General features: G+C 36.9%; 1 protein-coding gene across 3 annotated transcripts in view; it reads right to left on the reverse strand.

The window, feature by feature from the left end:
* LOC148941338 (uncharacterized) overlaps nt 1-25,861 on the reverse strand; it is a 65,297-nt gene that overhangs the window by 28,862 nt on the left and 10,574 nt on the right. Inside the window, exon 1 of one of the 3 annotated variants that reach the window (XM_089104494.1) lies at nt 3,876-4,009. The exons of the other annotated variants lie outside the window; for them this stretch is intronic. The gene's annotated coding sequence lies outside the window, so the exon portion shown is untranslated. Of the gene's footprint in view, nt 1-3,875; nt 4,010-25,861 lie in introns of those variants that run through there. 3 annotated transcript variants of the gene reach the window in all.

The raw sequence follows: 25,861 nt of genomic DNA on the forward strand, positions 1-25,861 counted from the left end.
GACACAATCTAATCTTATTGCACTCCTGTTTCTAAACTGCCTTTTTTTTTTAGGAGGAAGTACGAGACATTACCCTCTTTAAACATGATACAAAGGGCTCTTTTTAGGATTGAATATATTTTATCCAAGTGCTCACTTGAAATGCCAGGGCCCCAAACGGGAAAACCCTATTCAAGTAAATGTCAAGCAAAGGAAATATTAACATTTAAACAACGAAAAGGGTGACAGCCAGGTCAAGATTTGCCAAAATGCCCACTAGGCCCGGGGCTGGGCGCACAATAAATTATCATTGAGTGATTTTTTCTTAACAAAAACTAGACTGCTGTGATTTATCGTCTAAGTGCCAGGTGCACTCAGTCGCCACGCTGCCTATTCACTGAAAGGTGATTTTAAAGCAACACAGAAATTCCGTGGCCACTTATAGACTGCCAGATGTCTCCCAAAATTGACAGCTGAGAGTTCGGTATCACCTCTCTCTTTCATTATTTTTGGCTCATCAGTTGCGTTCTGTTCATTGCTCCCACTATCCCCGAATTTTGGGTGATTTTCCCGAAAGTCTCGCCAAGACGGAGCGGCAAAACGCCTGGGCCTAGAAGGGTCAAAGATTTAAATCCGGCCCAGGTGACAGGTAAACTCAATAAGGAACTTTAGGGAAATGAATGGTTTTTGAGGAGAATATTTGTAACATGGATTTACCGCTTCCGATAAGTAAAACTTAGGACACACAGTAGTTTCAAGGAAACTGCAGAAATACTAGGAGGGAAAAATGAAGGGGGATTTAAAGGAATCCGTCTTCATTATTATGGTTTTTAATGGATTAACCTTCATGTCTATGGTCGAGGCATCGCTTGCAATGTTACTTAGGATGGTCATAGGGTTGGTTAATAAGTTTATGCAATAGGGTTCTAGTAACGATAATTTATCGACAAATTTCCATTTAATGATAAAGTCTTTGGGAAGGATATCGATCACGGAGTTGCCACTCGTTTGGTCTCTTTAAAAGTATGTTAGAAAATTTCATGTTAATAATTAATTTTCCCCAGTTTTCCTTGGAGTTGATGTCTCCGGATTGGATTTGTTGTTTGTTTAACTTGGTGGAATCATGTACTACTCCCCTGCCAAGCTTCTGATTTTTGAAATTGTTTTGGTTGGCGATGTGAATGCACCATGTTAAACATGTTTATTGGATGTATTTGTTTCAATTATGTTTTTCCCCTTTTTTTTTCCTGACCACAGAGCCTTATGGGGGAGACTTAGCTGAAGTATTTTTTTTGTAATTTACCGATGAATAAAACTAAAAACTGCGAAACTCACTGAAAAAAGTTAGGACCTATTGAAGTTCCTTGGGGAAGTTCATGGCGGACTTCATTGAAAGTCAGCGAGAATGGAATTGTCTGGGGAGTTTTTGGTGGGGGGGGGGGGGGGGGTACTTTCCATGGAGGGATTTTTCATGGGAGGAGGAAATTTTTCATTGAGGAGAAGCCGGATTTTCCGGCATAATTAAAAAACGATCAGAAATTAAACAAAAACGAGTTTTTTCAACTGAAGTAAGGAGCAACATTAAAACTTAAAAATTAGAGAAATTATTACGTATATGAGGGGGTTGCCTCCTCCTCAATACCCCGCTCTTGACGCTAAAGTTTTTTAGTACTTTTAAAAAAGTTCCTTATTGTTCTAATTGAACGACCCTTGAGTTTTAGGAGTCGTTCTTAAAGAGTTGGGACAAAAAAGTCAAACTTTAGAGTAAAGAGCGAGGTATTGAGGAGGAGACAATCCCCCTCATATACGTAACAATTTATTTTTTAAGTTATAATGTTGCTCCTTACTTTAAGTTGAAAAAACTTGGTTTTTAGTTAATTTCTGAACGTTTTTAATAATGCAGAGAAATCCGGCTCCCTCTCAATGAAAAATCCCCTCCTCCCACGAAAAATCCCTCCGTGGAAAACTCCTCCCACGTAAAGTAACCTCCCCTCCCAAAAAAATTCCCCCCACACAATGCCATTCTCACCATATTCGCCTGGAAAATTTCTTACAGACGACTCCGCCTGAAAAAATTCTTCTAAGCACACTTTCATTTAAAAAAGACTTCATTCCGATTGTTTTTCAAATCATGCCAGAGATCCCCACAGGGAAACAGTTTCCCAGACCCCCCCCCCCCTTCCAATGAAAACTAGCTCCTATAGAAAAATTTCGCGTGGAGAATTTTTCCCGTGGAAAATATCTTCCATGGAAGACCCCACCCTCACGACAAAATCCTCTAGAAAATTCTGACCCAGTGAAAATTTCCCCTCGACAATTACCCTCAACAACTCCAAATGTGAAATTCAGCCGGCATAGACAAAGTAAGACATATAAAAAGAATTAAGTGTAGGAATTCTGACAAATTCCCCAAGGTAAAATTTACCCTCAAAAGTTCACCCCCAGGAACCTTCCTTCCCATGGAAAAATCCTCCAAGAAAAAAAAATCACCCCCCCCCCTGCCACAAAAAAAAGTCTGTATATATCCCAATAAAAAAATACTATACAAAAATAATGGGCAAATTTCATAACTTAGCGCTTTCCCCAGGGGCTGTGGAGCACCATTTTATCCCCATAGGCATAGTTAATGGGCCTTTTAACTATGCTGAACAAAGTGGCTACCTGAAACTTTCGGTCGGACGAGTTTGGGGGAAAGGGACCGTGGGAGGAGGCTAGCTGCCCTTCAATCTTATTGGTCACTTAAAAGTGACACCAGAACTTTTAATTTCCGCTCAAATGAGCCCTCTCCTGGCATTCTAGGACCATTGGTTTGATACGATCACCCCTGGAAAAAAAATAAATAAACACGCATCCCTGATCTTTCTTCTGTCAAAAAAAAATAATAATAATTCCACATTTTGCAGATGGGAGTTTGAAACCTCTACAGTGGGGTTCTCTGATACGCTGAATCTGATGGTGAGATTTCCATTAAGATTCCTTGCCTTTTCGGGGGTGTTTTTCCCTTTTTTCGAAAATCAGGCAAATTTTCTGAAGCTCGTAGCTTTTGATGGACAACAATAAACTTAATGAATCTTATACATTTAGAATCAGCATAATAAGCCAATTCTCTTTATGTATCTACTGATATCAAAATTCATTTTTAGAGTTTCAGTTACTATTGAGGCGAATAGCTCCTTATTTACTGTGTGTTGCCACAAACTCATTGATAGAGCATTTACTGCAAGAAACACGCGCCATATGAGTCTTATTCTTCTTTTTTTAACATGTCTTCACACCCGTATGTCAAATATTTTACGACCTGAATTAAACGGAGAAAAGTGCGTCTTCGCATACGCAAGCCAATCGTTTTAGAAACAGACCATAACCGCAGGAAATTTTCCAGGGCCGCCACACAGGTAATAGACCTTTGTGGATACAGAAGATGCATAAAACGCAGAACAGTGTATCTGTTTGGATTACATCTGTTACTCCGTGACTGTGACAGACGAGACACAGTTGCTTTAACCCTTCATGGCCCAAGGGGGGTGCAACTGTACCCCAGGGTGTAATTCTTTGTACTTTTTTTTTAGATAAGCCAATTCCTTTTAGGGTTTTTATTTATTTATAATTACGCACAGGATACGTACAGTTATAAGCAATACCGGTCCTTAGGCCGCTCCCAGCGGGCACAGGAAAATACGGGTTCCAGTCCTTATAGGCCGGTGAGAGTTAACCCTTCAAGAGGCCTTTTCACAGGAGGTCTAGATTCAACCGGTGTTAGGAACTAACCAGTAGGAACCTTAAAGGGTAGTTAGCCTTAAAGGTAGAACTTAAGTTAGCCTTAAGGGTAGCCTAAGGGTAGAACTTAGCCTTAAGGGTAGTTAAAATAATGTAACATGATGATGTAGTTAACTTACAGCAAGGTAAAGTGAAAATACTATTCGTTTTCTGATGATAGCCGCTCACCCTTGTCTTGTCCGTTAAAACTCGACAAACTTTCTTCAGCTTACTATTCCTATATCCTATGCCTCACAAAAGCTCAAACAAAAATAAAAATGATTTTTATGTTCTCGAAAGTATTATCTTTATTTTTTCATTGTAGTCCATAAACTAATAAGCTGAGCAAACTATACTGAAAAAATTTACACAATTCATTCTAGATCATTATCACTTGGTTATGCGATGCATGATAATTGATTTCCTACTTGGCATTATATTGGCATCAAATAAACCTTAAACGATGCAACTAGGCATTTTTCTTACAAAACTAGCAATAAAAAAAAAATCCCAGCAGTCATTAAAATTAAGAGCATAATGATAATAATAAAATAAAAAAAATTTTTTTGTTTAAGTCTAAAGCTAGAATAAAAAAGAAAAAAGTTCATAGCACCGATTATCCGCACCAATACATTGGTAAAAAAAAAATCGCTCCAATACTAGCAATAGGAAAAAAAATCCCAGAATAAAAAAGAAAAAAGTTCTTAGCACCAATTATCCGCACCAATACATTAGTAAAAAAATCCCACCAATACTAGCAATAAAAAATATCCCAGCAGTCATTAACATTAAGAGCATAATGATAATAATAAATAAAAAATAATTTTTGTTTCAGTCTGAAGCTAGAATAAAAAAGAAAAAAGTTCTTAGCACCGATTATCAGCACCGATACATTAGTAAAAAAAATCCCACCAATAGTAGCAATAAAAAAAATCCTTCGAAGGAGGTTAAGTGAACTATTTCCATGGTCTACCCCGGGTAAAGACATGATTGCCGGCATATGCATAAATATTCTACCCTTTATTGGGCAAGATTTTTCTCGTTGATACCTCACAATGAGTGTTTAAAAGCCAGAATTTCTAGTTACCCCTGCCTAATATTTTAAAAAATCTTGTGGCCCAAAAGCTTTCTGTTTTTTTACCAGTTTAAATTCTCGCATAGGATAAGAAGCAGGGAAGTTAAATATTTATTTCTTTATACTGACTTAAGGTTTTCCACATGGGAGTTAAAACAATTTGTTGGTGTTATAAAAAGCCTGGATTACTTTTAATCGAGAATTAAAGAGCAATAGATTTGTCTTCGAAAATGCGTTACAAACGTCAACCAATAAAATCAAAGTATACTTTTGGAGCTACTCTGTTAAACAGAACATCCTCAAGAATTACGCTGTCTAAGATCTGAAGTTGGGTTGAATCGGTTATGGTTTGCTTATTTTGACTGAGAAACTACGATTTAGGTACGATTACTTTGCTATAGTTTGCTCCCTAAATGAACCTGCTGAAACCCTATCATATACCTCCAGATATGTCAACACTAAAGCAAATTGGCCTATGTTCCAAAATAAGCTAAATGATGAAGTTACAAGTTTCACCCACAATTCATGCATTTGAAACACAACAGTTGACACACATGATGAAATTTTGGCATCTTTACTAATAAATACAGCTAATCATGCTATCCCCAGGACAACACCCAAGAAAACCTTCCCTAAACACATTCCCAAAGTACGGTGGAAAAATAAGTGTCAAAATAAATGGAGAACAAAAAAGGCAGCTAGGAGAGCATTCATAAAAAAACCATCTCCTACTACATATTTAAAAAAATTACAAGCAGAATCTAATCTAAAAAGGACAATAATAAATGCTAAATATAACTACTGGAATAATTTAGCAAATAATCTCTCCAGAGAAACACATGAGCCAATTATACATAAAGTCATAAGCCACATCTGTGGGAAAAAGACTTCCATCAACCCACTCCTGTATGAGCTTACACATAATAATACCCATTATGACAATGATAATGAAAAGGCTAAGCTATTTGCCACTCTTTTTGTTAATAATCTAACATTAAAATAATTGCAGCAAAATGTCCCCAATCCCTATGAACCAAACTTACAAACCACGCCCAGGATCCGAGTATATAACCAGCCCATTTTCAATCCAGGAAATGAATAATGCAATACATCATATTACGACCAAGACAAGCGGCAGCTATGACAGTATACACCCTACATGGATAAAGAATCTCACCCCTTCATACAAACAGGAACTTCTAAACTGTTATAATCATGCTTGGGCATCTTCTATGTTCCCCAATATATGGAAATGTTCGTCCCTCCTATCAATCCTAAAGAAAAATAAACCCAAAAATAACCCTGAGTCTTATAGGTCCATAATGATTACTCCTGTGATGGGGAATATAATGGAGAAAATGATATATTACCAACTCCTCTGGTTTGTCCGAAAAAATACCATGATCCTTCACACTCAAACTGGTTTCACGCAATACAACTCCACGACATATATTTTTAAATTGTTAATAAAAGCAAAAAATGAATCAATCTCAAAAAATAATGTCCTAGTTGCAGCTTTCCTAGATTTTGAAGGGGCATATGACAATGTGAACCACCAAATCCTTTTAAACAAACTTGCAAACCTTGGACTATCCCCCAAGCTAGTATCTTTCATAAAATCTTTCATAGAATTGCGAAGTTTCATTGTTTGTGTAGGTTCAGCCTCTTCACCCCAAAAGACAATAGCCAAAGGCCTTCCTCAGGGAGCAGTCCTCAGCTGCCTCCTCTTTGCCCTATATCTCTGGGACATGAACCTCCCCCACACGAATCTACAATATACTGACGATCTGGTGCTATGGTCATCTGCAACACCTTTGAGATATCCCAGTCAAAGCTGCAAAAGTCACTTTTCCAATTTGAAAAAATCTCTCAACATTCAGATTTACCCATTGCACCTACCAAGTCACAAATAATCCAATTTCACCGAAAGCGAAATCATGTTAATGCAAGACTAACTCTAAATGGAACAACTATTCCAGAAGATAATCATATTCATTACCTAGGTATTAGAACACCTTATGGAAAACCAACCTTTGATTGCTAATTCAAAAAATATTATAGTCAATTCCGACTCTTCATCAAGCCTTGAGATGCTGGCCTCAGCTCCTCAGTATAAGTTGGACATTGACACTTATCACTGTCTTAGCATTATAGATAATCTTGCTTCAAGTGGCATAAGAAATTATCTTCAGTATATTCCTAGCCACTCTGGTATAAGTGGTAATCATCAGGTTGATGAAATAGCAAAAAATGCTATATATATTGACCAGCCAAGTGGGAGACCAATCCCCATTAGAGATATTTACCAATGGAGACTATCAGATATTACATTTAATAAGAATAATCCTATCCTTTCCCCCTTTCCCAATAAGTATTTTTCTAAAATTTATCATAGAATTCGTTCTGGAACAAATGGACTAAACTTTCTTGCATTCTCGTACCAGTTTCCTAATTCAAGTGGTTCAGTTCCCCTGTCCCCTCTTTTCAGGTATTGTAATATGAATAATGAAACAATTGACCACTGCCTATTTGAATGCAATATGCTGACGTCTGGAAAACATACTTTGCTGTGTAAACTGTTAAAATGCTTCAAACACCACAAAATCTCACTATCAGCCAAGAGCCTAGCCAACTATACCTGTACACAGAGCATATAAATCGACATCTATCTTCTTATATTTGAACTCCTAGAGTCGAAAGATCTACTGAAAGATACCTGAAAATATCTAATAAATAATAGGCAATCAAACCATTAGCTCTGTAGCCCACAGAGTGAAGCAAAAGGAAAAGGGCTAAATAGTATTACTGAAAAACCCGCCTGCTGTGAAATAGAAGAAGAAGAAGAGTTCGGCAATGGATCTTACCACACAGTTTCGACCCACCCGTCGTTTTTTGAAGAACTATAAATAGTTGTGAAATTGAGCTAGGAAATACTTGGAAAGTTCCAGCTAATATCAAATTTTAAAATATCTGAATGTTATAGAAAGAAGCTTAATCATTCTTTGAGGAATATCAGTCATGTTATTAAACTACAGGTACCCTAATAATTTTCTCAAATTTTAGAGCCCAGCGAATTATGATTCTTCTTAAAAATTGACATATATTCCAAAGGAGTTCAAAAATTTGTGGAAGGGTAAATGTCTTCAGCAAAAGTGGCAAGAGCTTGCTTTCATTACAAGTAGCCTACATCGCTAAAGGAGGCCCTAAACGGTCGATCATTTTGATCAAAAGCTTCCGTCAATCGATTCCCTCAAGCATAATTGACCGTCTAGGAACCTGTTTGACGGTCAATCAAGCGTTGACGGCGATTGATAGAAAATTTGAATGACTCATTCATTTTGATCAAAAGCAGTATGTTGCATTAGCTTTGGTTGAGATTGAACACGTGATTGAAGCACACGTCAATCGATTGACGGAAACTTTTTACCAGAATGATTGACTGTCTAAAGCATCCTTAAGAAGTTAAGGCATTAGCCTCAAAAACCTTATTTTACTGCTGGATTTAAATTGCTTTTTAAGGCTAGGTTCAAAAGACTGTTTTTGCTGGAATAGATTATTAAATTGCAAAAGGAAGACAAAATACCTTTCAAAATTTTCTGCGGCGAAGTTGTGAAAATTTTGAAAATACTGCTATTTTACTGAAATAAATCTAATTCTTTCACTTTGCTGGTTCTCCCCTTTCAGAAAAACTTATTTATAATTTTGAGATACTCGGGTATCTATTGAAGAACATACATGAAGTTGACTAGTGTTTGACAGTAAACTCTGGCAGAATTCTGTGACGTATTTAGAGGGGTGGACCAGGCCCCCCCCCACCCAAAAAAAAAATTCCTAAAGAATTTTTTACGAGCTTAATGCCTTGTTCCAGCAGACCCTTGATTTGTGTTGTATACTCTGATAATATATTGGAAGTGCTGCGCAGCAATGAAATTTCTCCTCTTTACGGATCTTCTATATGTCTGTCTAGACCTACGTCCTACACTTTTAAGGTCTCTCTCCCGTCCTCAGCCGAGAATTGTCATTCCCTTGGTCATTCTATCCCTTTACTTGAGTCTCCGGCAAGTCTTATTTCATACTTATTGCAATTGCGTTGAATGAGATTAAAAGCTGTGTAAGCTTTGTTGCTAGTATTTGACTCGACATGACTCAGTGATATTGAAAAATAAAATGCAATATATTTTAACGTGTATCTTAATGGCGAAACAAAACTGTCTACAATATCGTTATTATTTTGTTTTCAGAAACATTGTGTGCAGTTGATGAGAATGCTGTTTTAACTCTACCTGTTCCACTTGTTGAGGCAAGGGTAGAAGGTACTCGGCTAATCTTCTTAATGGAAAAACCATTCCAACCAAAGGGATTATTAATGAATGGCCTTTTTTATTGCAGCTTTATATACCATTTTCCTTTTTTCACGCTTTTGAATGCCCGAGAAATATTTAACATTATGAATCAAACAGATTAGCACTGTAAGAGCATTGCATTGATGCTATTTGTCCAGATCGGTTTTCTATAGGGTGTAGATCTACAATTATTGTCAATGATGTTGGCCCACAAGAAAGCCTCAACAACAGTTCAAACATCTTATTTCACTTCAAATACTCAGAGAACACTTTACTTGTAAATCCTAAACTTAGCAATACACTAACTTTTTTTTATTACCTCAGAGAAGTTATGAACTTCTTGAAATTTTTTATCAAGGAGGCACACTTGTGCCTCTATAAAGAGGCGACCCACCACAATGTTAAGCGATTTCCGGTCCTAGCGGTCGCAGAGAGACAGCGGTAATCGCATTTTGTAGCCCAAGCTCAAACTCAGAAACGTGCAAAATTTCACCCCCCTCCGACTTTATCTTCATGGGTAAAATTGGGCCGGAAGTTTCGACCCTCTGAACACAGCCCCCCTTTAACGTTGTCCGATTGGGCTGAAATTTAGAGGTTAAGCTTTCCTAGGGCCCGGGAGCTTATCCTCGAAATTTCAGCTCAATCCGATCACTCCTTCCCTGTTTTCCAAAAACCAAATATAGCCACTTAAAGTTCAAAAAAAAAAAATTCTTCTTAGCCACGCCTACAGGCCACAGTTGGCAACTGATCCGGGTGAATGAGGACTCATTAGAAGTAGAATTTGACCTATTAGGGCCTTTTCATATTTTCAGACCAAAAAAAATATCCCCCGAATTTACATTTACGAAAAACCTTGATTTCCTATAAGAGCCCATGTTCATTTTTCCCACCACAGCCCCCTTAACCATTGTTTCATCGGGCAGAAATTTAGAGGACAAGCTTTCTCCCTGGGGCCTGGAAGCTTATCCTCAAAATTTCAGCTCGATCTGATCACTCCTTTCCTGTTTTTCAAAAACCAAATATCAAGTTTTGTGCGTATTTGCTTGCGTCAAAAATAGATTCCACTTACTAAAAAACAATTACAATTGTGTCTCTTTAGTACAGCGGTCGATACTCCTGACTGTCAGGCGGAAGACCCGGGTTCGATTCACCGTCAGAGGAAATTTTTTATATACTGAATTTAAAAGTTTAAAAAAGAAACTCAGTATCTTTTTTAAACTCAAAACACCCTGTCGAGAAAGAAAAGAATAATACACAATCATCTAACAGTTAGTCAAGCAATAATAAGTAATAAACTGTACAAAAACGTGCAGAAATTATTTGAAAAAAACTACGTTTTCTAAAGAGTTAAAGAGGCTGAGTCACAAGTTCGAACCTTAAAACGTACAGGGATTCGAAGGTACAGTTGGGGGGCTGCCGCCCCCAAACCCCTGCTTTTGCCGCCTTTAAATAAAAAAAAAATTTAAACTGAAAGTAAGGAGCGACATTAAAACTTAAAACAAACAGAAATTATTCCATGTATGAAAGGGACTCTCCCCTCCTCAACGCCTCACTCTTTACACTAAAGTTTGACTTTCTCACAACTGTTTTTTTTAAACAATAAAAACTTTATTGATAACTAGCGAGGCGTTGAGGAGGGCACAGCCCCTTTCATATACGGAATAATTTCTGTTCGTTTTAAGTTTTAATGTCGTCCTTACTTTCAGTTTAAAAATTTTTTTTTTATTTAAAGGCTGCGAAAGCGAGGGGTTTGGGGGGCGGCAGCCCCCCAACTGTACCTTCTAATCCCTGTACGTTTGAAGGTTCGAACTTGTGACTCAGCCTCTTTAACTCTTTAGAAAACGTAGTTTTTTTCAAATAATTGTTACAAAACAGCCGCTGTAAGTCCGTAATTCTATCGAAGAAGCTCTGCTGCACAGCAGAGTAGTTTTTTTGTCAGAGTTTTTATTTACTTAGTAGTTTTAGCAAATAAGAATATTGATTGTCTAACTGGTCTTTTTTCCTCAAATTTGAAACACATAGAGAAGGAAGGCTTTTTAATTTCTAGGGAAAGATGGGGTGAAATAAAGACGACTACAAGACCTAGAGTTACAGCGGCTGCTTAATTACCAAGTTTCTAATCTCATATCTCAAACTGAAAAAAACTTGCACGATTGTTGCTCGTTTTAACCAGCAATATGTGCTACAAAATCCTTGTTGAATAAGAGAAGAGGATTTTTAATGAGCTAAGATATGCAAGAACGGATTGTTGGACCACCATAATTGCGTTTTTTTTTCCTGTCTTCTGAGACATTGGTTAATTTTTCCAGTTTTTGAACCAAGCCTTTCTCCTAAGGCCTGCAAATAAAGGAGAACGGTCACGGTTTTTGGTCATGGTTTGAGGAAAAAGGCGCTAGAACTCATGTGATAAAAAACAGTAAAATTAGCAAAAAGAGATGAGGACTTGGAGAAGGGCATGTGGCTATTTTGTAAACTTTACTAGTGTTGACTAACATAGCTACACAAAACACCTAATGGTTATTGGATTGGAAAAACTTCTATTTTGTGTTTCAATCTCTAAAAAATATTTAAATACTTTTGTTCAAAAATTTGTGAATGAAACCAACTTTTCAAGTGAACTTGCCTAAGACAATAGAATAGCTTCTAAGTCAAAGCATTAGTAATCCCTTTTGTGGAATAGACCAACATTCAGAAGATACATCAGTCACTGCATCCATAACGACCTTGCTTGTCATGAGTGTGGAGTCGTGTGATAGCCACGACCAGACTTCTGATGTTTGAAAGTTGGACATAATGTATAGGCACAGGAGACCAGGAAAGGACTTTGAATTTCCTGAAATAGTTAACTGGAATATCGAGGGTATATTGTCATTTTCTAATTACATGGCTCCAAAAGTCTTCACGGTTGGTATTCAGCCCTTCAAAAAAAAAAGTGCATACTATAAACACTGCTTCCTATTTGCCGTACCTGAAACCAGTAAGGGCTCACGTTAGATGCTTGGGTGATCAGTTTTCAAGTCATATGCTGACCTTAAAGATGTTCCCGCTGACTTCAAGCATCATGATGAAAGACAGTATCATGTTACTGCAGTAAAAAAAATTATGATGTCTATCAAAATACAAGGAGGAAAAAACATTCCAATTGACCAGCAATTGAATTTGCAAGATAACGAGGAACGGATTAAAAACCGAGAAATGTTCAGACCAATTGTCCAGGTTATTCTATTTTGAGGTTTTCTTAAACTAGCCCTGCGGGATCTTCATGAAAAAAGTGATGTCCTTATAAAAAGTGTTTCAAATGAAGGGGTATTCAGGGGGTTGTTGCGGTGAATGATGGATTGCAGCAGTACAACATTGTGGGAGCATTTCGAATCATCCACTGAAAGCACGAAATATACATCTTCTCTACTGCAGAATGATATTGTCAATATGGTAGACAATGTCGTTTGGGGCGTAATTTTGAATAGAGCAAAAATTGCAAAGTATTTTTTTTATAATGGCTGATGAGATGAGTGATGTAACTTCAAAAGAACAGCTTATTCTTGTCATCTGTTTCTATGACGGCCATCAAATAAAAGAAAGTTGTTTTGCGTTTCAACACTGTGAATGACTTACCTGGTATAGGTCGTGCAATGTAGATTATTAGACTCTGCTTAGAGTTTGGATTAAGCTTGAACAAGTTAGTTGGAAATGGCTTTGATGGAGGTAGTAGCATGTCCGGTTAGTACAAAAGCAGCCCAAACGGCTAAAAGTGTTGAGACATCCGCGTCAATACCAAGACACCAACGTCGGTGATTCTCCTCTTCAGACACTTCTCTTTTCTATAAAGACTTTGTCTTTTCCCCATATCTCGAGCAGCTAAGCATTTCAAATCAAACTTTTATTCCCTCCTTTTATAGTTGATAGTGTATTAGTATCAGTTCTTTCCTCTGAGACTAGTTTCCTTGCTGAGTTAACTGTCTGGCAAGCCAAATGGAGGTCTATAGGCAAGTCTCCTCATCCCAATAGAGTTTCTGAGACTCTTTGTGGGTTCAACAACCATTTTGTGTTTCTTCAACTGTGCATTCACTCTTGATTGTATTCTCCCTGCTACCACGACATCTGCAAAGCATTCATTTAGCACAATAAAGCAGCTTAAAACAAACCTCCGAAATCAGACAGGAGAGGGCAGGTTGAATGGTCTTGCAAACATATCTATCCATTGCAATGTCAAGGTGGACATTGACGATGTTTTAAGCGACTTCGGGAGGAAATCAAGACGGATTAAAATATAAGAAGTATTTGCAGTGCTTATGTCGTTTTGTATCTGATTCGGGGATTAGCAAGACTAGAGCTCTTCAATTTGGTTAACTGAACTTTTTTTTTACAAATCTCAACAAACAAAGGCTATTTCCTATTTTAAGGAACTTGGGGATCTACTGCAGCACATAAATGTTGCAACTTGTACAACACTAGTTGACTAGTGTTTGACGTTAAACTATAGCGGCAAAATTGGTAATTCAATATCAAGAAAGACAATTACCTTGCACAATCCCCTTCAGTGTAATGTCCTCAGCAGCCAACTATTTGAATTGTTCTGCAGAACATCGAAATATCATACAAAAATAATCAGAAATGAAGCAAAGGCAAAATTCTTTAAGTTATTTAATATCAGCTACAAACATCTCTTCTATGTTTGCGAATTTCTCACCAAGAATGGTTCCTTGTACCACCGCTTCATACATTGCCATATCAAAATTCTACATAAGCTCTCCTGTATTTACCCTCCTGACAATTTAACCCTTAAGAAGACAACAATTTTTCAGCCCATGCTGTTTAAATATCATGATCAAACGGAAGAAGAAAAAATGGATCTTAGGGCGCATGTCCAAGATGTCGTCAGTAAACATTTCCTGAATAGTTGGAATTATTCAATAACCCTGCATATCTTGAGGTTGCCATGGCAGAAATAAAAAAAAATCTACAAATGTGGCAAACTATCTCAATTGAGCTATAGCTGTTTAAAAACTATCTCAACTGAGTTATAGCTGTTTAAAAAAGTATATCTTTCAAAAGCTTAAAACAGAACGAAATTTGATAAATTGGTTGATATTTAGGAATTATGAAGTCAACTGAAACAGTTTTCTATAAATTAGTTACTATTGGGAACTATAAAGTCAACTGAAACTGTTTTCCATAAATTGGTTGATATTGGGAACTATAAAGTCCATTGAAATTTTGTTCCATTTATTGGATGATATTGGGAACTATAGTTCACTGAAACTATTTCTATAAATTGACTGATATTGGGAACTATGAAGTCAACTGAAATATTTTTTTTATAAATTGGTTGATATTGGGAACTATGAAATCAAACAAAACGGTTTTCTATAGATTGATTGATATTGGGAACAATGAAGTCAACTGAAACAATTTTCTCCAATATGAGATGTTAACAAAAGGTTAGTCCCATAAAAAAAAAAAAAAAAAAAAAAAAAAAAAACACATTTTGACATCCCCGAACTTGATTTTGATGAATCTTGGTAGGTATACAAATAAAGTGAAATTAAACAGAGAAAATAAAACATAAAACAAACAAGAACAAATTGCTTCTACCCTTATACAACATATATCTAGAGAATTAGCACCAATAAAGTGACTGCTAATATTTAACCGATGCTTGTGCTTAAATGAAAACAAAAAAAACATGCAAAAAAATAAAAAGGTTACTTTAGCAGCCAGACAGTCATTAGTAGCCTAAGGAAGATAGCAGCCTAATTTATATGGCTCTCAATAGTCATTCATCAGCTATAGTATCAACAAATACCACTATACAGCTCAAATCCTCTTAGAAACTCGAGAAAAAAAGTTGATGCAGCATAGTTGTGCAAAATTTTGTGACAATTCATATTTTTTCAAAATTATCAAGAAACTAATCCCCCATTACGAATTACTACTAAAATCTGAATCAAAGCTAAAATTATCAACTCAATAACAATTGCAAATATTTATGACACTAGACAAAGTTATTTTTATATGTTTTTCTGTTTTCGGTTACTAAGGACAGTCATTCGTTCGTTAATAGGTTATAGCCGCACCTGCGACCATAGCGGGGGTGTGTAAACCACCAGTTAAAGGTTTCAGCGATTGTGATTTCAGAAATGTCCTTTTCAGTCTTTTAATTCACTTGAATACTTCAGTCTACTCTGGGAACAGTGCTCATAAATAGCATTATTTTTATGCTATATGGCTTTAAAATGTGAAGTGCCAATTCATAAAAATATATGACAATTGGCATTAGCTTCTCTATAAGAATTCCTTCGGCTCTATAAAAAAAAAAATATTAAGCTCCCCAGTTGCAAAAAACGCACCGTAGTCCATACAAGATAAAAGGCTAATTTAGACATTTATCTTAATACTTGAAAACTATGTTCAGTGATGTATAATCGGGCAACAGCTATTATGAAGGAGCACTAATGGGTCATTTTGATGGGGGGGGGGGAATACCTGAAAAAGTACATTTCAGTGCCTTAATTTTCTAAATCTCCACGTGCCTCCGGATTGATATAGAAGGGGGAGGGGCTAGGAATTAGTCTCTCATCTCCCTTTGTGAAGACTAAGCCTGAATAAGGGTGCTGAAAGGGTGATAGCTCCCTTTTTATTGCAGAATGGTGTTTCTGACATTTATTTAATGATTCATCTAATTAAATTGATTCGCTTAATATTTCGTAAAATAAGTTAAAAAAAACTGTTTTAGCAATTGTTTGTTGAAAAATCAAATGAATCAATTTAGTTTGATCAAGCATTAATATAAATGTCAATATTAGCCATTAATATCAAAATTAATTGTCAATATTAGCTGCCAACCCCTAATTCATAATAAATGATGCACAATTATGCATCAATAGAAACATAAATTTATGGAAAGTCCAATTAGATAAATCAGTAATAAAATGGGTTCATATTAACCATTTGTCTTGTATAGACTATGTGGTTTTTTCAGGAACGAATGCGCCACCGTGCGGAATCACTTCCTTTACAACTGGGGAGCTCAATATTTAGTTTTTTATACTTTTAAATAGATTGGCTATGTCAGAATATTCAACTGACAGCAACTTGGTCCTCTTTGGGCCAACATTGTGGTTTATTGCCATAAAATAGAAGAAAACGCCACTTTCCCGTACACAATCTTTATGACCAGTCAAAACTCTTGATTTCCGTTCGAATGAATCCTCCCCCAACATGCTAGGACCATTAGTTCGATGTGATCACCCCTATGAAAAAACAGCAACAAATAAACACACATCTCAAATTTTTCATAGGGAAAAATGCAAAATTCCCCATTTTGTAGGTAGAACCTTGAAACTACGGTTCTCTGACATACTGAATCTGATGCTGCAATTTTCATCAAGATCAAATGCCTTTTTGGGAATGTTTCTCCCATTTTTTGAATAAGGCAAAATTTCTCAGGCTTGTAACTTTTCATGGGTAAGTTCAAACTAAAATAATTTTATATATTTGGAACCAGCATAAAAAGCCAGGTTTTTAATGTAATAGATGCTATCAACATTCCTTTTTTAAAGTCTTGGTTACTATTAGCCAGAGTTGCTCCTTACTTACAGTTCCTAAAAATGAACAGCTTGATAATTTTTATCTATACTATTTTCTGATGAATTTTATCGTAAACCAGGATCATGTGACTAATAAATATGAAATAATAATAAATATGAAATATACAAAAATAATCAAACAGTTCGTGGTAACAAACTGTAAGTAAGGATCGACCCGACTCAATAGTAACCGAAACTCGAAAAAACGGAATTATGATACCAATAGATGCGTCAAAAGACTTAAATTAGTATGCTGGTTTCAAATACATAAGTTTCATCAAGTTTAATTCAACCCATCAAAACTTAAATAACTGAGAAAATATGTCTTATTTTCAAAAAAAGCGGGAAACTACCCTAAAAAGTCATAGAACTTTAATGAAAATCCCACCATCAGATCCAGTGTATTAGAGAACCCTACTATAGAAGTTTCAAGCTTCTATCTGTAAAAATGTAGAATTTTGTATTTTTTGCCAGAAGAAAGATCAGAAGAAAAGATTTTTTTTCAAGAGTGATCGTATTGAATCAGTGGTCCTAGAATACCGCGGCAGGACTCATTCGAACGGAAATTAAAAGTTCAAGTGCCCCTTTTAAGTGGCCAAAAAAATGGAGGGCTACTATGCCCCCTCCAACGCTCATTTTTCCCAAAGTTATCTGATCAAAATTTTAAGATAAACATTTTGTTCAGCATGGTCAAAAAATACAATAATCATGACTTTGAGGATGAATTAATCCCCCACAATCCCCGGAGGAAGGTCTGCAAGTTATGAACTTTGCCCAGTGTTTACATTTAGTATTGGTTATTTGGAAGTATACAGAAGTTTTCATGGGGGATTTTGTCTGGTAGTTGAGGGAGGGATGGGAGTGGCGTGGGGGTTACGTAGGAGGATCTTTCTATAGAGAAGTTTTCATAGGCAGCGTGCCAGCGCTGCTTAAGTAAATAACGATGTGGGCACAATGTGTTGTTTTTTGTTTTTGTTTCTCCATACCCGGGCACTTCGTATCGAAGGATTTGTCGTAGAAAGTACGAAAAGGGCTCATTCGATTGGAAATTGGAGTGGCTAGTGCCCTTTTTAATAGTCGAAAGTGATTGAAGGGCAACTACCCCCCCCCCAGGCCCATCATTCCTCCAAATACATCCGATCAAAATTTTGAGATAGCTATTTTGTTCAGCGTAATTGATTTCCAGATAAAAAATATCTTTTTGAGGAGGACACTCCCCCACAACCCACGGGGCAAGGGTTTTAAGTTATGCCCTGGGGGCATATAAGGTTTTTATAGAAGGCGTTGTCGTAGAAACTTCAAAAAAGGCTCATTCGAATGGAAATTCAAAGGGCTAGTGCCCTTTTTAACAGTCGAAAGTGATTGGAGGGCAACTAGTCCCCCCCACCCCCATCATTCCCCCAAACACATCTAATCAAAATTTTGAGATAGCCATTTTGTTCAGCGTAGTTAATTTCCAGATAGAAAACATGTTTTTGAGGAGGACACTTCCCTACAACCCTCAGGGCAAGAGTTTTAAGTTATGCCCTGGGGGTATATAAGGTTTTATAGAAGGCGTTGTTGTAGAAACTTCAAGAAAGGTTAATCCGATTTGAAATTCAAAGGGCTAGTACCCTTTTCTAATAGTCGAAAGTGATTGGAGGGCAACTCGCCCCCCCCCCCCGCCACACCCATCACTCCCCCAAACACATCCAATCAAAATTTTGAGATAGCCATTTTGTTCACCGTACTTGATTTCCAGATAGAAAATATGTTTTCGAGGAGGACGCTCCCCCACAACCCTCAGGGTAAGGGTTTTGTGTTAAACCCTGGGGGCATATGAGGTTTTTATAGAAGGCGTTGTCATAGAAACTTCAAAACAGGCTCATTCGATTGGAAATTCAAAGCGCTAGTACTTTTTTAATAGTCGAAAGTGATTGGAGGGCAACTAGCCCCCTCCATGCCCATCCATCCCCCAAACACATCCAATCAAAATTTTTAGATAGCCATTTCGTTCAGCGTAGTTGATTTCCAGATATAAAATATTTTTTTGAGGAGGACACTCCCCCACAACCCTCAGGACAGGGGTTTTGTGTTATACCCTGGGGGCATATGAGGTTTTTATAGAGGGCGTTATCGTAAAAGCTTCAAAACAGGCTCATATGATTGGAAATTCAAAGCGCTAGTACCCTTTTTAATAGTCGAAAGTGACTGGAGGGCAACTAGCGCCCTCCCCCCCCCCCCGCCTTCCCCCCCACACCACCACTCAAAATTTTGAGATAGCCATTTTGTTCAGCATAGTTGATTTTCAAATAGAAATTTTTTTTTTTAGGTGGACACTCCCCCATATCCCTCAGGGAAAGGGTTTTAAGTTATGCCCTGGGGGTATATAAGGTTTTTAAAGAAGGCGTTGTCATAGAAACTTCAATAAAAGCTCATTCAACTGGAAATTCAAAGGGCTAGTGCCCTTTCTAATAGTCGAAAGCGATTGGAGGGCAACTCAACTAGCTCCCCCCCCCCCACACCCATCATTCCTCCAAACACCTCCAACAAGTAATTCGAGATCGACGTTTTGATCAGGGTAGTTGACTTCCAGAGAGAAAACACATTTTTCAGGAGGGCGCTCCGCCAAAACCCCCAGGGCAAGGGTTATAAGTTGTGCCTTGGGGGTATATAAGGTTTTTATTGAAATCTTTGTTGTAAAAACTTCAAAAAGGGCTCATTAAATTTGAACTTCAAAGGACTAGTGCCCTTTTTAATGATCAAAAGTGATTTGATGGCAACTAACCGTCCTCTCACGCCCACCTTTTCCCCAAACACATCCAATCAAAATTTTTAGATAGCCATTTTATTCAACGTTGTTAAAAGTTTAGGAAATTAAGTCTTTAAGGATGACAACCCCTCCCCCCACAGCAATCAGGGCAGGGGTTGTAAGTTATGCCCTGGGGACATGTAAAGTTTTTAATGAAAGCGTTGTTGTCATAGAAACTTCAAAAGGGCTCATTCAATTGGAAATTGAAAGGGCTAGTGCCTTTTTTAATAGTTGAAAGTGATTGGATAGCAACTAATGCCCCTCTCATGCCCACTATTTTCCCAAGCACGTCCACTCAGAATGTTGATATATCTATTCTATTCAATATAGTGGAAGGTACTGGAAAATGGATCTTTCAGGACAATCACCCTCTCAGAGTCCTTAGCGCAAGGGTTGTTAGTTAAACCCTAGGGGCATCTGAGTTTTCTATAGAAAATGGTTGAATATGATTTATAGAATAGATTTTAGTCTTCCTCAAATCCAATTTTTATATGTTTAAAAACTAAATGTTGACTTAAGATAAAATTAAAATGCACTGTGACAATGCTAATTCCCAATAAGGCATCTCAACAGTATCCCAAGAACAACTGAGGTTATTATGTTCAAACGTTCGGGGCTACTTCTGCTCTTAAAATTTAAGCAAATCCAAATAGTGTAAGTGTATCCAAGCTATCAAAGAAAGTAAACAGATTTTTTTTGCAAATGGTATCAAGTTTTCCATTACAGGTCAACTAGAGGAGTTATGAAACTAAATTAAACACTACTATTTTTGTGTCCAGATTTTTAAAAGGGTATATGCTGTTAAAAATTGCTGAAAATTTTTCTCCGGCATACAAATAGCAGACCAAACTATAAAGTCTTAAGAAAACGAAAAAATTTAAATCATTATTTTCTTCTTCTCTGAAAAGACTATGTCAATATAAAATGAACAGAAATTAATTTAAAAAAAAATTTCCTCAAAATAAATTTTTCAAAGAAAAGTAAAGAACTCCATTAAACAAAAAATGGGCAAAACTAAAATCAAATAATCTACCAAGCGTGAAACTACCACAAATCAGCATTGATAAATAAATGAAACCCAAAACGAACAGAAATTACAATAGTTAACCGAGTCAAACTCAAAACAAGCAGAAATTAACATAAGTTGGGTGCAAAACCACTATGCCTTCCCAAGGCTAGAACAAAATTTGCACTTTACTGAAAAAATACAAATGAAAGTGCATTGTCAGTTTAATATACATATACTGATATTTAGTAATCAAAATGTTAATATTATTTGATTTATTAAAGTTATAAAAGTAAAAACATTTATATTGTAAAAACATTTATGTAAAAAAGTAAAAACATTTATAAAAGTATACTCACAACTTTATTTTTTTAAACAATAAAAAAAACTTTAGCGTAAAGAGCGAGGCGTTGAGGAGGGGACAGCCCCTTTCATGTACAGAATAATTTCTGTTTGTTTTAAGTTTTAATGTTGCTCTTTACTTTCAGTTAAAAAAAAACTTGTATTTTTTTATTTAATAAATATGAAAAGTCAAAAATGTTGAGCGCGCCGAACCATTGCTTAACATTTCCTCAAGGAGCCTGCTTTTGTTGTGGTGATTAAGCAAGTGCCAGAAGATTTAGACAAACTGCTGCTGAAACAGCTAATCCCCAAGTGCACTAAAACAGTACAGTTTGGCAAGTCCCAAACACTTAAAGTTTACTTTCCGTCTCGAACTGATCTTGATACGTTTCTGAAAGCATCTATGAAAGTTGGATATGAACACCTTCTGATTGAAGAGTTCGTGTTCCTGCCATGGTGCTGCTTCAATTGTTGTGTGACCAGTCACCTCACCATAAATTATAAGAACGGTGCAATTTGTCCTAAATGTGCTCCACTGATCAAAAATCAATGCCTGATACTCCATGCCAAAAACGTGCCTTTTGCGTTAGTTGCAAGACCAATGGTCATACGTGTTATAGTGTCAAGTGCCCAAAAAACTGCAAAACTTAAACCCATGGACTCGTTTCTACTATCATGGAATATAAACGGGTCATTTGCAAATAAATTTTCTGTGTTGCAAAGCCTCAGCTCCAGTTATAACGTGATTTTCCTCCAGGAACATTTTGTTACTAAACATGGTATCAACGTACTTACACTTGATGGTATGACGTCGTACTCCATATCTGCTAGAAAGCTCAGCAACAGAGGCAGACCCTCTGGTGGCCTTGTTATTTTTGTTAAATTGGCTCTCCGCTCTAGCTTGTTCAAACTAAATGATCACTACTTAGCTGTGAGAGTGGACTCCTGTGCTTATATTAGTGTGTATCTACCCACTGATTACTCCGACAATCAGTCAGAGCGACTATTTGCTTTATCACACTAAAAGTTAGGTTCTTGCATAGAAAAAAAATTTGGCATCTAGGTTTACCTTGTGTTACAGCTGGAAACTTTAATTTTAATTTGTCTGAGCCAGATTCTCAGGCATCTCCATGTCTTCTTCATCAAAGAAGAGGAAGAAGAAGGCATATCCATGTACTACTATAGTTAAGGGTTTATTTAGTGATTTTTGCATTTATTAGATAAAATGTCTGATTTTACATATATTCACACTTCTTCGCAAATCTCTAACTTCGACCACATTGCTGTAACTTCAAATCTGACCACCAATGCAATTAACATTATACTTGATTATCACCTGTCAGACCACTTACCTATAACTTGCTCTTTTGGTGTGCTAACTTTGGATTCTCAAGTAGTCCACTAGCATCTGATTCCTCAGCATGGCAGTAACCTTGTGATTGGTCCAAGATTGACCAAACTCAGTTATTCAAGTTGGTTGACTTGATTCTAAGTAAAATTAATATCCCATTTCACATCCTCCAAAAGTCACTCCAGTTACCTAAGAAGGAAGTCCTGATTTGTCTTATATATATTGTGCTGAAATATGTCATGCCCTCTGCTTTGCCAAAAACAAGCTGTCTCCATGCAATGTGTCTTCAAAGGAATTGTTCCTGGATGGTCCACAAATCTAGAGCTTTTTACTTCATGTGGACAAGCAAGGTTTTGTTTTTCTACATGGAAAGAGTGTGGGCGTCCTACTACTGGGCATGTGAATGACATGCAGATCTCTACAAAGTGGAAGTTTTCCAAAATTCTGGCTCAGCATCATAGAGATCTTTTTAATAGCTATTCTGCCCATGCAAAACAAGATCAAAATATGGTATTTAAATTTGTCTCCTCCTCAGCACCCTTTTCATCATAACCATCCTCAGCTAACATTCCAGAAGCTGAATGGTATGCATATTACGAATCTAAGTTTTCTACCCCTGATCCCATCACAGGGAAATCTTATGAAGTAGCTCTGGATCAGTTTCTGAAAGCTAAACCCAAAGAATATTTTGTGGTCAGTACCTGTTTTGTCAAAGATGTCATCCAAAAATTAAAATGGAAATGTTCATCTAGTATTGACCAAATTAGTGCAATTCATTTGAAATATGGGGGAAAATTTCATACAGCTAATCTGTCTCTGCTTATGCAGATGATTTTCACTCAGGGTACTGTTCCTTCTTCTTTTTGCATCAGAGATCTGACCCCTATCTCTAAAAAAGGGAAATCTAAAGTCCACTGTACATCATTCCACCCTATTACTGTACCTACATCCTTTGCAAGCTCTTTGAGCTACTATTTATTAAGGAACTTGAAAAAAGTTTGCTATACCCCTCCACATCATACCCATCCCTATACCCATCACAGCACCTAGCCCCCTGAGGCCAAACACAGCTACGCACGCTCCTCCTCCATCCCAATTTATTCAAAGCCTCCCTTTTTACACCCACCCATGAATTTCTCATTTCCTTTAAATCTTTCTTTATGACGTCCTCCCACCCCAGACAGGGAGGACCTGCTTTCCGTTTAGCCCTAGATGGTTGGCCAAACAGAACAATCTTCAGCAATCTGTCATCCTTCATCTGCACAATGTGCCCTAGCTACCTCAACCTTTCTTTCATTATAGCCCTAGAGAGCGGTATTGAACCAGATTTTTTGTACAGACTATTGTTTGAAATATAGTCAGCCCGCTGGGTACCCAAAACAGTCCTTAAGCAATTTCTCTGAAAAACATCTAGCAAATAGTCATGCACTTTCTGGAGCACCCATCCTTCAAAGCAATATTAACCACTGTCATCACTGTAGCTTATAATATTCTATTCTCGTTTTCGATGTTTATCTTCCTATATTTCCAAACTTTTTTTTAACTGTGAAAACACAACTTGACCGTCGGCTGTATTACTTTATAGGCTTTTACTGCTTCCGTCGTCTTTGCTGTTCATACTACCAAGGTAAGTGAAGCTGTCCAACAGATCAATAGTTTCCTGACTCAACTCCTACCTTTCATCTTTACCTATTCCTAGGCTTAGTGACTTAGTCTTAGTCTCCACATCACCCCTCCACATCAGTTTAGATTACCAGGTGTGCTGATGCACTAGCTGATGTTGCAAATACCCTGATTGATACAGAATCATCTGGAGAAGGCTTTTTTGGGAGGGAACATGATGTCAGACATGCATTTGACTCTCTTATACATACAGCAATGCTTCTGAAAGCTGGTAAACATGGATTGAATCTGCCCAATATTTGTTCTCTTTGGGATTTATATTCAAGACTTCATATCTGCCTGAAACTACCCCCAGATAAAGGCTTGCCCCCAAGTCCACATAGACAACTTATCCCACAAGAAAGGGGCCAGTCAAGGAGCTGTCACCTCTCTCAACCTTTTTCATAACTATGTTCTGAAAGCACAATATTTGTACCCACCTTCACTGATTTTGTCTTCTATAAACCTTTTCCTCATTATGCTATACTGATGACATCCTAAACCTTAGTTGAAATCTTCAATGTAGTACCAAAACTTTTGGAATCCTTGAGGTGGAATATCAGAAAGTTGGGATTGAATACAAATTTCCAAATCTGATATTGTCCTATTTAAATGGAAAACAAATTCCTCTGCCCCTTGTTTGGATCTAGCTCTCTTCAACCTATAGATCACCTTATGTATTTTGGTTTGCCCATTGCTTAATCTATTCAACACCCCCAAAACCTTCTTCTTGAACAAATCAGACATAGAATCTCAGCAGCTTATTCTTCCATTGTGTCTTGTAAACTTTGATTCAACCAGCCTCTTCTAGCCAGTCTATACAATGCTGTTGCCCTTCCCCATATCCTCTACACTGCATCCTTCTGGAAACCCCTAACTAAAACTGACAAGCATAAAATCCAATCCAAGTTCTTTTGTTTTGCCAAGTATCTGCTTCATCTGCCTCCGTGGTATAAAAATTCACTTGCTATTGAGAAATTCAAGGTTGCTGACCCAGAGGTTGCCATCATCAGATGGATAGCAAAACACAACAGAAAAAATGGGAATTCAAATGATTGGTCCCACATTCTTAAGCAGTGATGTATTGTATTTTTTTCCTATGTTCTGTCTTGTTGTGTGTTTAATTGTGACAGTTCTTCACTATCTTATAATAATAATGATAAATTAATTATTGTATGATTGTTTAATGTGATGGTCTGCAGCATATATAGTATGTTGTGCTGTTTTGAAGATTTTTTTTTGCACTTATGTTCTGTAAATAAATGGTGCATTTATTGTTTCTTAAATTATTGCCTTTGGCTCCCACCTTAGACCCGAAAATCATTTGTGTTTATTTGTTATAGTATAACCAATTTATGTACTGCCATTTCAACAAGTATTGTGAATTTTAATGATAAATTTGTCACACAACTGGAGCCATATCTTGCAGTGGTAAGATAATGGGTACATTGGAAAGTAAATGTTTGTGTTTATGCTCGTTTGCTAAGAAATCTTTTTATTTATTCTGGTTTCTTTTATATATTTGCTTGTGTTGTATTTTGCGAAGTGTTTAATTGTAGTCTTTATTGTTTTATTATTTTGTTTTCTTTTACTGCTCTGTCTTGTTGCTTTTGTATGTCAAGTTTTCAAATAAATAAATATTTTAATAGAAAGATGTTTATATGTCTAGCCAAGGGCTAGAAAGGATGGTATTTGCTGGTCCTTAAGCCAAACACTATACTGGGTGAGCTGAAATAGAATTTCATAGTGTATGTTAAAAAGGACTTTTGTGTGAAATTATTCCATCAAACTTTTTTGTCTTTGGGCTAAGTTTCTTCTCTGGACTGGAAAACACTGTTCCAGCTGTCAAGCACAGGGGAATCCCTTCCAAAAGAGTGTTATTTGGGAGCTGGCTAGTAAAGTCAGCTTACATTCCCATCTGACATTCACAACTAGCAGAAATTTACAAGACCAAAATCTATGAGAAC

This window comes from Artemia sp. Qi Xiang Cuo, chromosome 18 (genome assembly GCF_049724085.1).
Source record: "Artemia sp. Qi Xiang Cuo chromosome 18, ASM4972408v1, whole genome shotgun sequence".
NCBI classification, from domain to species: domain Eukaryota; kingdom Metazoa; phylum Arthropoda; class Branchiopoda; order Anostraca; family Artemiidae; genus Artemia; species Artemia sp. Qi Xiang Cuo.